Below are 13,651 nucleotides of genomic sequence, written 5' to 3' on the forward strand. Positions count from 1 at the left end.
AAAACAGGAGAGATGAGTAACAAAATCTTGTCCTTATAATTAGTATTCTTTTGCTAGGAATTCATAAGTTTAAATATTATTTTGCTGAGAATCAAGGATAAATGAGTCAGAACAGAGTGTAGTATTGAGTTTCCACTTAAATAAAAATTCCAATGTCTGGAAATAAAGTGTAACAAACATTGGAGGAATTGACAAGAAATAAAGAAAGATGAATAGGGAACAATAAATTATTATATCCAAACCCCTACTTTCCTTATCTGAAAAGATTCTGTGTAGGCGTCTCCAGTTCTAATATGCTATGAGTCAATGATTGCAATCCAGACTGGATAACATTTGATCTACAATGGACTGGAACAAAGTGGGTCTCCCAAGGTCCTTGCTCTCTTTTGGGTGTAAATATCTTTTCCCATCATGCTCTTAATAATGTCCCAAATCATTTGCAACATGATATCATGATTTTCTTTTTTTAAAAATTTCTCCTTAGAAAGCACATTTTAAGTTTTGACAAATCATGAGCACCAAGATATAATTGGTTTATTAACATTAGTCCCCTTAATCAGGGCTTGGCTTTTCGTAGGAACAGGAAGAGATTCTAAATCAATGCTGCCCAATAGAAACAGAATGTGATCCAGCAATGCAAGCCACAGACATGATGTTAAATTTTCGAGTAGCCACATTAAAAAGAGTAAAAAAGAAATAATTGAGATTAGTATTAATAACACATTTTATTTAAACCAATATATATTTTAACATGTAATTAAAATTAAAAATTACTAATGGGATCTTTAACATTCTTTCTTTTGTGCTAAGTCTTCAAAATCCAATATGTATTTTATACTTACGGCACACCTCAATTCAGCCACATTCAAGTTTTCAATAGCCACGTGTTTTGTGGCTACCTGACTGAATAGGGCAGCTCTGATTAATGAATTCTTAACTCAACTTACAGCGTCACTGAAAAATAGAGTAAATATCAGGGTGGAGACAGAACAGGGAGGAGAAGGAGACTGTCTTAGCTCGGGCTGACATAACAGAATACCATAGCCTGGGTGGCTTAAACAACAGAAATTTATTTCTCACAGTTCTGCAACTGGAAGTCCGAGATCGAAGTCTCAGTAGGGTCAGTTTTTTGTTTTTTGTTTTTTTTAATTTTTATTTATTTATTTTTCCCCCAAGCCCCAGTAGATAGTTGTATGTCATAGATGCACATCCTTCTAGTTGCTGTATGTGGGACGCGGCCTCAGCATGGCCAGAGAAGCAGTGCGTCGGTGCGCGCCTGGGATCCGAACCCGGGACGCCAGTAGCGGAGTAAGTGCACTTAACCACTAAGCCACGGGGCCGGCCCAGTAGGGTCAGTTTTGATGAGGACTCCCTTCCTGGCTTGTAGATGGCTGTCTTCTAGTTATGTCCTCACGCAACAGGGAGAGACAGAGAAGTTTTCTCGTATCTCTTCTTACAAGGGAACTAATCCCATCATAAGATCACCCCTATGACCTTATCTAACCCTAATTACCTCCCAAAGGCCCATCTCCAAATAGCATCACATTTGGGGTTAGGGCTTCAACATATGCATTTGAGGGCAGAGAAGCACAAACATTCAGAACACAATACTATTGCTATGGTTCCATGTCATTATAATTACTCCCCTGACATGAGAGTTGAGGGTCATTATAACCCTGGTTATGGTTTTCTCTTGGCTTTCAGGAAAGAGGATTTTTCTTCGAGTTGTTTTGTTTTTTATAAGTGCTTTTATAAATATCTGTAACTGCAGAATATAAAAGAAAAGATGGTTGAAGGAGTTAAGTAGAAAGATATGCTCTCTTAAAAAGTGTTAATTTGAAATTAAATGGAAATTGTTTTATCTGGGAAATGGCCCTATCCTCTTTGGTCTACTTATCTTCTTTATTGTTTTTAAAGTAGAAACAGAGAAATTATCTTAATTAAGAAATATTTTAATTAAGGAGAAATAGATCATTTGGGGAAAATTAGCTGACTGGTTTGTGATATAACTTTTCAAGCACAGCACAGATTTTTTTTTCCTGAGCTCCCAGATTTTGTATCAAATCTTTTGTAGCAATTTATTTTCTGTAGCTTACAAAGGAGGTTGGGATAAAACTGGTTTAACATCTTTATTTTGTTTCACATTATTTGTTTCACATCACTGTATACTGATCTGGAACTCCAAATTCATTCACAAGTATTTAGAATATTTGATCCAGGGCTAAATTTGTTCTACTTTACAAATAATGAAGATCATAATAAGTCTGATAATATGAGTTGTAAAACAACTATATATGGCTGAAACAGTAACTTTCTTCAAATATATCCTATTACTCTGTAAGTAGATATACAGAGTTTTTATTGTTATATTATAATTGAAGAAACTGAGGAAAACTGAGCATCTGTGTAAGATCAAACAAATAATTTGTACGGTGTGAATGCTTAGGTCTCCTGGTTCCCAGAGTGGTGTTTCCTCCCTGTGTAACACTGAACATCCAGATCATTGACATCCAATTATCTTTCATTGTTGGCATATTGCTGCTAAACCACATCCTAAGGCTGGGTGATGTGGATATGTAGATGAGCTCTAATATAGGGTCCTCAGATTTCCCACCACTTCATTTGCAATCAGTGTTCACTTAGACCCCACTACATAACAAGAGCTAGACAAAAGGCTTCTACCTTTGTCTCATGAAATCTAAAGAGACTTGAGTGCAATTGAATGAGATTAATCTTCCCTTTAATAAATAGGTATTAATACGTATCTGAGTTGCTAAATGATCATTTTTCTTAGGAAGCATATTTTCAAGAGGAAAAAGAAGATAAAGAAGAGAAGGCGGTGGGGAAGGAGGAGGAGGAGGAGAAGGAACATATGAAGAAGAAAATTTAGGTCTCATAATCCTAGTAAATGGTAGGGAAATCTCTCACTCTACAGATTCAGAAGTTTGATAATTTAGGGGCATTCAAGGAACACATCACATCACATCAGAAAAGAGATGTTGATTGATGAACTAAACTAGCAGATTCTTGCTCTCTAGTCTTCTTTATTAAAAAGTCAGAGTCTTCAAAAAAAGACTCAGAATAATAATCTTTCTGATCCACCGTTACCAAATTAGCAAATTATCCACCTGCAGAAAGTATAGTCACTTTCCCAAATTACTAAATCATTCAGATGTTTTAAGGAAACAAATAAATCCAAAATATTACAATTTTAATTGTCCCAAGTAACTTTACTTTGTGTTTTATTATTTTGATATTTATCTTTTAAGGAATGAAAAAATAAGAATTGAAAATTGTTATTTAGCTAAAGTTTTAATAGATTTATCTTTAAATTAATTTTCAGTTATTTGTTAATTAAAAAAAAAAATTGGTTTTAAAAAAGTGGATGATAGGGGCCAGCCTGGTGGCGCAAGTGGTTAAGTGTACGCGTTCCACTGTGGCGGCCTGGGGTTCACCGGTTCAGATCCCGGTACGCGCACCAACGCACCACTTGTCAAGCCATGCTGTGGCGGCGTCCCATATAAAGTAGAGGAAGATGGGCATGGATGTTAGCCCAGGGCCAGTCTTCCTCAGCAAAAAAAAAAAAAAAAAAAAAAAAACAAGAGGAAGATTGGCAGATGTTAGCTCAGGGCAGATCTTCCTCACCAAAAAAAAAAAAAAAAAGTGGATGATACATTAGATCAAGGACTCCATTTAATCCATTGCCAGGGGTAATATTTTGAGTATTTCATTCTCCTAAAAAGCACTATGATATGTGATTTGAATTGAGTGTTTACAAAAATATGTATTTTTTCTACCACATCTATTTTAATAAGCCAATGAAAGTTTGTGAGAATGATGTAGCATTTTTTACCACTTCCTAGGTCTCTGGTATGGAGGAACAAAGTCAACCAAATAAAATCAGATTGTAAAAATGAAATAAAAAACCTCATTAGGATGATTAGTTCTTAAGGTAAGTCCAGAGAACAAAGTCCCCCATTCCTCGTCAAAATTAGTGTGGGCCTAGGGAATTTAAAGGCCTAATTAATACATTTCTTCCTGTATACATATATTGAATTTATGAATTCACATTTTTGAGTACTTGCTGTATATACCAGATACTTGTGTTTTCTCATTTCATCTCTTCAAATAAGCAAAGTAATTTAGTGCTATTATACTAATTTTACAGACAAGCAAACTGAGGCTAAGAGAGGAAAAACAAATTCCTCAAGGTCACAGAGTCAGTATCTGTTAATTCTGACCCAACTGGATCTAACTCCAGAGTTTAAACTCAAAAATCTTGCTGGGGCCAGCCTAGTGGTGTAGTGGTTAAGTTCGCGCACTCCGCTTCAGTGGCCCGGGGTTCGCAGGTTTGGACCCTGTGTGCAGACCTATGCACCGCTTATCAAGCCATCCTGTGGCAGGTGTTCCACATATAAAGTAGAGGAAGATGGGCACAGATGTTAACCCAGGTCCAGTCTTCCTCAGCAAAAAGAGGAAGATTGGCAACAGGTGATAGCTCAGGGCTACTCTTCCTCACCAAAAAAAAAAAAAAAAAAAAAATCTTGCTAAATTTCCTCTCGATGTCCTCCAAATCTTAATCATGACTAATTCTTTGAAAAATTTTTGTTGCTTATATCCAGAAAAAATGTACATTTGAATAAAGATGAATTGTACCCATCCATCATCACAAGTGAGAAAGCAACTTACTTGGAAATGAATTATAATGGTGCCATACCCTTTGACATACTAGGAATACCATAATTTTTCCTCATTCAAATAGCAAACATTGACATAATGGTTTCGTTGTCATGTTGAGTAAGTCCTGATCAGACTTACTTAAAGAAACTAAAACTTGGCCTTTCAGAATACAGAGAGATAATTCATGTTAGAATCCCAATATTTATTATGAGTGATATGGCATAATCAAAATGTTAAACTGAGTTCAGTTAAGTAACATTACAAATAAAAATCTGACATCTTTCCAAAGGATATCTTGGCTACTTTCAACTTGCTACATGGCTAGATTTTTGCCAAATCTTTCTATCCTCCTTATATTACTTCTACAATAGCAACAACAAATATAATACACTGTCTCATTTGGAACAATACCTTGTAATTTTACTTTTGAGGAATTGACAACTTCCAAGTGAAAACATATTTTAGTGAAGAAGTACGCAGGTTTTCAATACAAGTGAAATAGAATTTAGTGGCCTGCTTTTAAGGCTGTATCATTCTTGTGAGTGAGCGAAAATTCCAAGAGGCTACTACTCTTTTCTCTTTGAACCAGCTGTAGAAGTTGAACTGACCTCTTCATTGTACATGAAGGATGAGGCACTGTGCTCAAGGTGGAAAGAAATGGCAACACAGAAGGATAAAACCAAAGCCCTTTTTATTTTTCAAGAAGATGATGTATCTATCATTTCTTAAAACTTGCTCTCAATTAAAAAGAGAAATTCAACAACGAATATTTTTTGAGCAGAAAATATGAGCCAGTTTCTTTGGCAGGTGCTAAGATTACAAAAATGATTATGACATAATCTAAGTATTAGCATAGCTTAATCTTTGGACAAGACAAACAATTGGTGAGTCCATGTCTTGTAGATTGGACATCTCTGTATGTTTGGTGAGTGAAGGGCTTGCAAAGTCCAAGTGATGCCCAAACAACTTCCCTAATGAAATTTTCGCCACTGACACTATCTTTTTGAATATTGTCACCATTTCCAAGATATCACCATTTCCAGGAAGGATTTAAGCAGCAAGGCTGTGCTCCTCCCAGAAAATAAAGAAGCCAGGAAAACTTGTCTATTTTCATAGGAAAAATAAGAATGACAGACCTCCTGAAAAACAAATGCAATAGAATTTGCTAGCAGAAGAGTCATTATCTATGGAATGCTTTTAGCACAATATGCCTGGTTCTTTATTTTTTTCAGCTTTATTGAAGTATAATTAACATATACAATTGTAAGATATTTAAAGTGTACATCAAGGTGGTCTGATATACATATACGTTGTGAAAACATTCTCCTCATCTAGCTAATTCATACATCCTTTTACCAACCTCTCCCTATTTCCCATCTGACAACTGCTTTTCTATTGTTTCGATGAGGTTTTTTTTTCAGATTCCACATGTAAGTGATACCATGCAGCATTTGTCTATCTCTGTCTGACTTATTTCACTTAGCATAATGCTCTCAAAATTCATCCATGTTGTTGCAAATGGCAGGATTTCGTTTTTATCATGACTGAATAATATTCCACTCTGCATATATACCACATCTTCTTTATCCATTCATCCACTGAGGTACACTTAGGTTGTTTCCATATCATGGCCATTGTGAATAACACTGCAATGAATATGGAAGCACAGATATCTCTCCAAGATCCTGTTTTCATTTCCTTTGGATATGCCTGCTTCTTTAGGATGGCTTATGATAAACAAGTTCCTAATACATGGTTTGTAAGATCTGACTCCCAGGAAAATATTCTATCAGCTATGTAACTGAGTATAAAATAAAGATGTTTAATGAACTAAATGACTTTCTTTGTGTGTAAGTGAGGTGATCACACTACCAACTAGAAACTGCATCTATTATCTTGGGCCAAAACACATCAGATACACAAAGAAAGGACCTGAGCACTCCCACTGGCAATGCGTGGTACTGGATATAAGATCTCTGACTATGGTTAAGACTGACTATTGTTAATTTTACCCTTTGTATTATCTCAAACTCTTGAGAATATGGGATATAGCTCATCTAGCACAATACTGTATTGAAATATGTATATGTGATATTTTTCTCCATGTATTTTTGCCTTTTCTCCCTGCCCAAGCTCGTACCATCCCACATGTCAATCAACTGTCTAGATATTTTCTGAAATTCCTTGACTTATACATTTTGGTGGAGCATAAAGCAGAAACATACTGAAGAAATTTTTCTTTCTTAAGAAATATATACTTTTTTTTTATCCTGGAGGAAAATGAACTGTCTTTAAGAAGTAAAAAGTTTACCACTTGCTGTAGAATGAGGAGAAATTGTTGTGACTTTCCAGAAAAATGAAACCTCAGCGTGTCACAGAAGAGTGCTTGATGAGGAAGCCATAAGGTGATTCCAGGCAAGCTGGTCTTTAGGCATAATATTCCTAGCTTTGGCCAAAAAAATTCTAGTATCCCGCTGATTTGCAAGGAAACAGACTGCTGATAGATTTAAAGACACTACAGTTTTAAAATAAAGCTATTAAACACTGGTGATCAGAAGTTCTTCCCATGTTCTCTATGTATTACCCAATGTATCCCAGATAATGGTGAAATTCTAATAGTAGAAGAGGGTCACAGTAACAACTAGCATGGAATTTCTCATCAATCTAGTGGAAAAAGGGGCTTCAATATACACATAATGTTACACACAGAGAATAAAGGTAGCGTATTTTTTCTACTGAAATTTTTCAACTGGTACACACATTAACCCATGAGCAATTTACTACTGAGTCAGAAATAATTAGAAAGAGGATACAGAGGTAATAAGCAAGAGGGTAGATATGTACTATTCTCAAAACAAGAGAGACAGAAACACCGAGAGGGGAGAGAGTGATCAGCATACACCAATAAAGTGATTTTTAATATTTGTTCTGTGGAATCCTATGGTTCTATGGAGGTACCAAAGGGTGTGGATTGTGGGGTATAAGTGGAAAAGGCACTGAATATCCTGTCCTGACTTTATTCCAAGGACCTCCAATTTCTCTTATTTTACATGTTAGAGTTTCACGTCTAATTTCCTCTAAGAGAAAAAAAAGATTCAACTGTTTTGTAATTTCCGCTATAGACCAAGTAATGTAGAAACAGGTAATTCAGAGCACTCCTCTTATGGAAAATTAGAAGAGAAGAAAACTCTTTTCTTTTAAAATATAGATAAAGTTATTGGAAATCTGTCAAGATAGTTAAGAATTATTGGAACAGTTTTCAGAGGAGGGTGGAGGGATAGGGGAGTGAATCCAGAAATGGAGGCCAATTATTTCTCGAAGGCATGGTCAATCTCAGGGAATGCACACGGAAGCTCAGAAGCCATGAGTTGAGCTCTGAAGACATGACAGCCTCACGATGCTAGGAGGACAGGAATTGGAGTCTAAGGCTCACCATAAGACAAATTTCCTGAGAAATTCTACTAATTTGGGTGCTATCTTGAAAGGTTGCTCCATAGGAATATGGTAAGCTCGAAATAGACGTGTACTATGAGGGACTTTAGAACAGATCTGGATCATTTCCCTGAAACCAAGTTACTTTGTAATGCATCAGAAATACAAAATGGATTGATAGATGGATATATATATATGAACAGGTATATACTTGGGACAGCAAATGCAGTAAAACTATTAATGAAAGAATCTAAGTGGTAGAAGTGTGGGTGTTCACTGTAAAACTGATTTAATTGGCTTTCTTTAAAATTTTCATATTAAAATATTGTGAAAATATAGATGAAATTAGGACTTTTGCAGGCAAAAAATAATAATGTAATATTTTGTGACCAGCACACATACACTAAAGGAAATATTAGAGGATATAGGATCCTCTGGGGGAGGAAAATGAAGAAATGATAACTATTTGTTATTTACGAGAGAAATATCTAAAATATAAGGTTAAATAAAGGGTAAAAATAAATGTATGAATAAAGATAAGTTATACAAACGCTAATTAATACTAATGTGAAAATATTAATGTCAAACAAAACAGACTTCAAGGCAAAAAGCATTATCACAGATAAATAGACATTTTATAATCCTAAAGCATTTACTTAATCAAGAAATTATAAAGTTTCATAATTATACAACAAAAACTGACATAAAGAATGGAAAAATAAATAATTATAATGAGATACTTTATCCCAACTCTCTCGTTAACTCATGAACAAGCACATCCAAATCATAAGAAAAAACGATCTGAAAACAATGTTTAGTAAACTTGACTTAATAGTGAAGCTATTGCACTCCCAAATGTAGAATACAAATTATTTTCAAGTATGCTGAAAATTTACAAAATTGATCATATGTTGTTCTGTAACACAGGTCTCAACAAAATTCCACTGTTTGAAATCATACATATCATCTTCTGTGACTGAAAATCCACTAAACCAAAAATTAATTAAAAATGATAACTAGAAAACCTGTATGTTGGGATACTAAGTAACATACTTCTAAACAACTCATAGGCCAAATAAGAAATCACAATGAAAGCTCAAAAAATTTTTAATTACCAGAAAGACAATGAAAACAAGAAATATCAATGTTTTATCATCTCAATTGTGTAGTGGTTATACGGCTGTTTCTTTGTGACAAACCATTGAGTTACAGATGAATCTTTTGTGTGATTTTCTGTACCTGAGTTATAGTTTTACAATAAAGTGCTAAAGAAAAGAATAGTTCTATGGTATTCTGTCCACAGAAAGTGAGACAAGGGATTCAAGACATCCATGAGCCAAAATGATGACACCAGGTGGTGAAGAAACAGAGTATTTTTAAAAACTCTATCTTTGTTTATGTTTTATAATGTCATCTAGGCTGAAAGAAAATTTACCTTTATGTTGTAGTTTCTCATAAAATTATGGAAAACATCTCTTTATGTCATACACAAACCCACACACACATAAATAATAAATAGTGTTTAGACCGTAGGCTCTGGAACATGGCTTCACATTCCAGCTTCACCGTTCACTACCTCTGTGGCTTTAGGGAAATAAACATAATTTCTCTGTGCCTCAGTTTCCTCATCTGTAAAATAAGAATAATATAATAATAGTAATCACCTCATGAATGTTAGCTGTTTTCTTCTATATAATATTTTCAATTTTCAATGTGTTTTTTATATAAGAACATTTCTCTACCACATCAGAAGAATTTGTGTGACCATTGAATTTGACTACAAAGAATCTGATATTTTTAATTAAATAAAAAACTATAATTGGATGGCCTTTATTCAGTTTATTTCTGCCTAAGTTTCCAATACTTTTTATTAGAATATGACTGACTTCCTTCTGGAAATTCTAAGGATTAAACAGCTACGCTTTTCTTCACATGAAATACCAGTGTTTATGACAAACATATTACATTTTTTATGATTACAGCTTAATTGAAACATTTTCCTTTGAGGGAAAGACTATCGGTCTCGGTGAAATTTTAGGAAAAACTTTAGTCATATCAGTACCTCATTTACACATAAACTCTGTGCCACATTATTTCTTAGATGATGTGTTATTTTTCTGTTACTACATAAACAAATTACCACAAATTTAGCAGCTTAAACAACATCCGTTTATTAGCTCACGGTTCTGTAGATCAGAAATCTGTCAGGATGTGACTTGGGTCTCTGCTTAGGGTGTCGCAAGGCTGCAATCAAGGTGTTTCCTGGGGCGAGTTCTCACCTGGAGGGTCTGCAGAGGTACCTGCTTCCATGATATCTGGATATCCCATGCAGGTTGTTGGCAGAAGTCAGTTCCTTGCAGTAGTGAGACTGACGTCTCCGTTTCCTTGCTGGCTGTAAGCAAGGGGTCACTCTCTGCTCTTAGAAGCCACCTGCATTCCCTCTCACGTGGCCCCCTTCAAAACCAGGAAAGGCTTGTCAAATCCTCATACTTGGAATCCCCCTCACTTCTTTTTCTGTCACCAGCCAAAGAAAGCTTTCTGTTTTAAGGGTTCATAGGGTTAGGTCAGGCCCACATTGAAAATTTCCTTAGCCTAAAGTCGACTGTACCGTATAATGTAACTGAAATCGCCGGACTGATATCTCATCATATTCACAGTACTGGGGATCAAGATGTGGAATCTTAGGGTGGGGGCATGCTTTATAGAATTCTGCCTTCCATAGATGATGCAATGGTTGGCTAAAATGGCCCCTTTTTTGAATCCTTATCTCCTCAAAGCTGTGACCATGACAGTATTCCACAGTTCTAGGGGTACATTCTTTGGGGTGTCTAGACACTTTTAACTAAGGATGGGCAGGAGATAGAAATGCAGATGTAGGCTGTAAGGATTTTCTGATAAGCGATCTTGTCCAACAGTGGACTATGTTAAGTTTTGATGTAATAAACTCCTTATTGTAGAGCATAATTGACTGATAGAAAATGACCCCCTGATATGGGCATTAACGTGAAGTTTCTGCTGTGAGAAGAAAAACTAGACTACATGGTCTCTAAGTTTTCCTCCAACTCTAGTATTGTATGACTCAATGACTTTGAGAGTGATTTACTACATAGCCTCCTAAATGCTAATTTTTATGGTTCTAGTATTAAAGTAGAACTTTAAAAAAAAAAAAGGAATTTCAAGAAGCAAAGAACATAGATATTATCTAAATTTCTCACATTTTACTATGTGAAAACTAAAGCTATTTTACTATGTGAAGTCAGATGACTTTACCAGCTTTCTCAACGACAGATTTTGGACTCTAAGCTAGATATTATGCTGCTATTCATGTGAGGCTTTGAATATGTTTGGTTTCTTCTTGGGTAAATATATCCACAGAAAAAAATTTCAGGATGAATAAATGCCTGATTTTGACCGTGGACTTTTTAATTCTCCTTGCAAATCTTTACAACTGAAAATTTATTTTAAGAAACTTGATGAGGTTGGCAGATTCACCTCTATTCTGAGTGTACAGAGACTCAACAAGGACGAGATGGACTTTTAATGAGAGGTCAATAAGGGAATTCTGTGCTGAATGGATATGAAAATAATTAATTAAAAGAAGACATATTAGTTTTTACTAAGACATTCCTGGAAGAATGCAGAAATTCTATGCAATGTAGTCTATATGACCTAGGATTTTGTAATTGAAAATGATGGATTATTTGAGAAAAGAGATGATGCAAGCAGAAGGCATGAAGTGTAGTTTAGAATATTCAGCAAGGTGAACTTGGAGGAAAATGTTTCATCGATATTCTTTCTAATATGTCACAAAGGCAAATGGGCACTGATCCCAGAATAGTAGATATTAAAAGGAAACAAACCCTATGGCATGAAAAGTTAACTGTGTATGGCCTACATTTATGGATATTAATTCAATTCAACAGCATTAATGAGAGCCTACTGTTACACATCGTCAGATTAGGCACTGGCGGAAAAAAAAAAGGGGGTCTTGACCTAGTAGAAGAGGAAGTAGGTTCACAACTAACTAGAAAACATTACATTTATAACAAATTCTGTAATGTAGGTATAAATAAAGTGTTATAGAATCACAAATGAGGGAGTAACCACATCTGCCTAGGAAAGTCATGAAAGAACTCACAAACAAATGAAATTTGAGCTGATCCTTAACGAGATTTCAATGGGCTAAAATGAGTGGAATGAAATGCCAGTTAGATGGAAGAGGATGGAATACAATGAACAAAATCATCGAGCCATTCCAAGTGCATGCTCAGGTCAGAGAGGAAAGAAATGCGAGGAGAAAAAACCAATAAGGTATTTTAAACCTGGAATGGGAAAGTTCTTGATTATAAAATAAACTGAATTTTCTTCTCTATTAATTAAGAGAAAATCTGACTTTTGACCAGAAGAGACACAAAATAATACTATGTCTTAGAGTAACAGCTTTAGTGGAAGTATGGAGGATGAGCATACGAAAGACGTAGAATCTGAAGGCATAGAGGCCTGGTGGGAAACTAGTGCAGACGTTCGGGTAGCTTGTAATAAAGACTTCACATCAGATAATGGTAGGCAGTCTGAAAAGAGGCTGAAGCATTGAAAATAGCTCATTTCTTCTTGTCTGATCCTATATTACCTTTTGACTTTCTTGCGTTCAGTTTTTATTTTGAGTTAACCCAGTTAACATAAAAGATGCAATCAACACAAAGAAGCAGCCCTGGACTTGAGAAAGCGTGTATCGCCTTCTCACGTTTTCTCTCCACTCTCATTGGATTTCCTTTTAGCTTCAATTATGTGAGACCATTTTCTGAAGATTTAAAATTCTTAATAAAAGACAACCAAGGTTCCATCCACAGGTAGTTAAGAAAACAAGTTTCTTTCTTTATTCAGAATCCAAGTAATAATAAAGCCTTTAAGTGAGCAACAGATATGCTCTGTGAATTTGACTTATACTGGTTGATAGTCACATGCTATGTCAATGCCTTCAACTAACAATTAATTCTTCCTTATAATAATACTGTAAATTAATATATTGTAGATTTTAATCTGCCATCTTTGTCTACCTATTTCCAAAGAGATGCTTTTTTTAAATAAGGCTCATAAAAATATAAATGACTGGCATTTCACTATTTTATATTACTGTGGCTGTATTAAATACAATAAGAGCACAATATATTTAGCATTAATTCTTAATTATGTTTTCTGGAAAAGTAATGAGAAAAACTTTTTCATACCAGTCATATGCCTTTAACAACGTTTGTTTGTTTTAGAATATTTTCTTATTTTTATTAATTTCAGCCTCATCTACTGCCAAAAAAACCCCTCTAGACATTTAATATACATAAACCCTTGTATCTTCACAAGCCTAACCCTTCATGTAAATCAGCACAATAATGAAAACACAATATGATTCAGGTATTTCACTAAATGATTGACACTGTCTTATTAACTTCTCATAACCACGGAGATAGACAGATATTATTTCATCATTTAATAGATGAGAAAATTGGTTCAAAGTGACTAAAATATCTATTAAAAGTCTATG

At 34.9% G+C, this 13,651-nt stretch overlaps 1 long non-coding RNA gene across 1 annotated transcript in view; it reads left to right on the plus strand.

Moving 5' to 3' along the window:
* The first annotated feature begins 3,884 nt into the window (after positions 1-3,884).
* The window catches only part of LOC131415189 (uncharacterized), a 28,894-nt gene continuing 19,127 nt past the window's right edge, over positions 3,885-13,651 (plus strand). Inside the window, exon 1 of the long non-coding RNA XR_009222349.1 lies at positions 3,885-3,952. This is a non-coding gene — a long non-coding RNA (uncharacterized LOC131415189). The remainder of the gene's footprint in view (positions 3,953-13,651) is intronic.

The sequence above is a fragment of the Diceros bicornis genome, chromosome 16 (genome assembly GCF_020826845.1).
Source record: "Diceros bicornis minor isolate mBicDic1 chromosome 16, mDicBic1.mat.cur, whole genome shotgun sequence".
Classification (NCBI taxonomy): domain Eukaryota; kingdom Metazoa; phylum Chordata; class Mammalia; order Perissodactyla; family Rhinocerotidae; genus Diceros; species Diceros bicornis.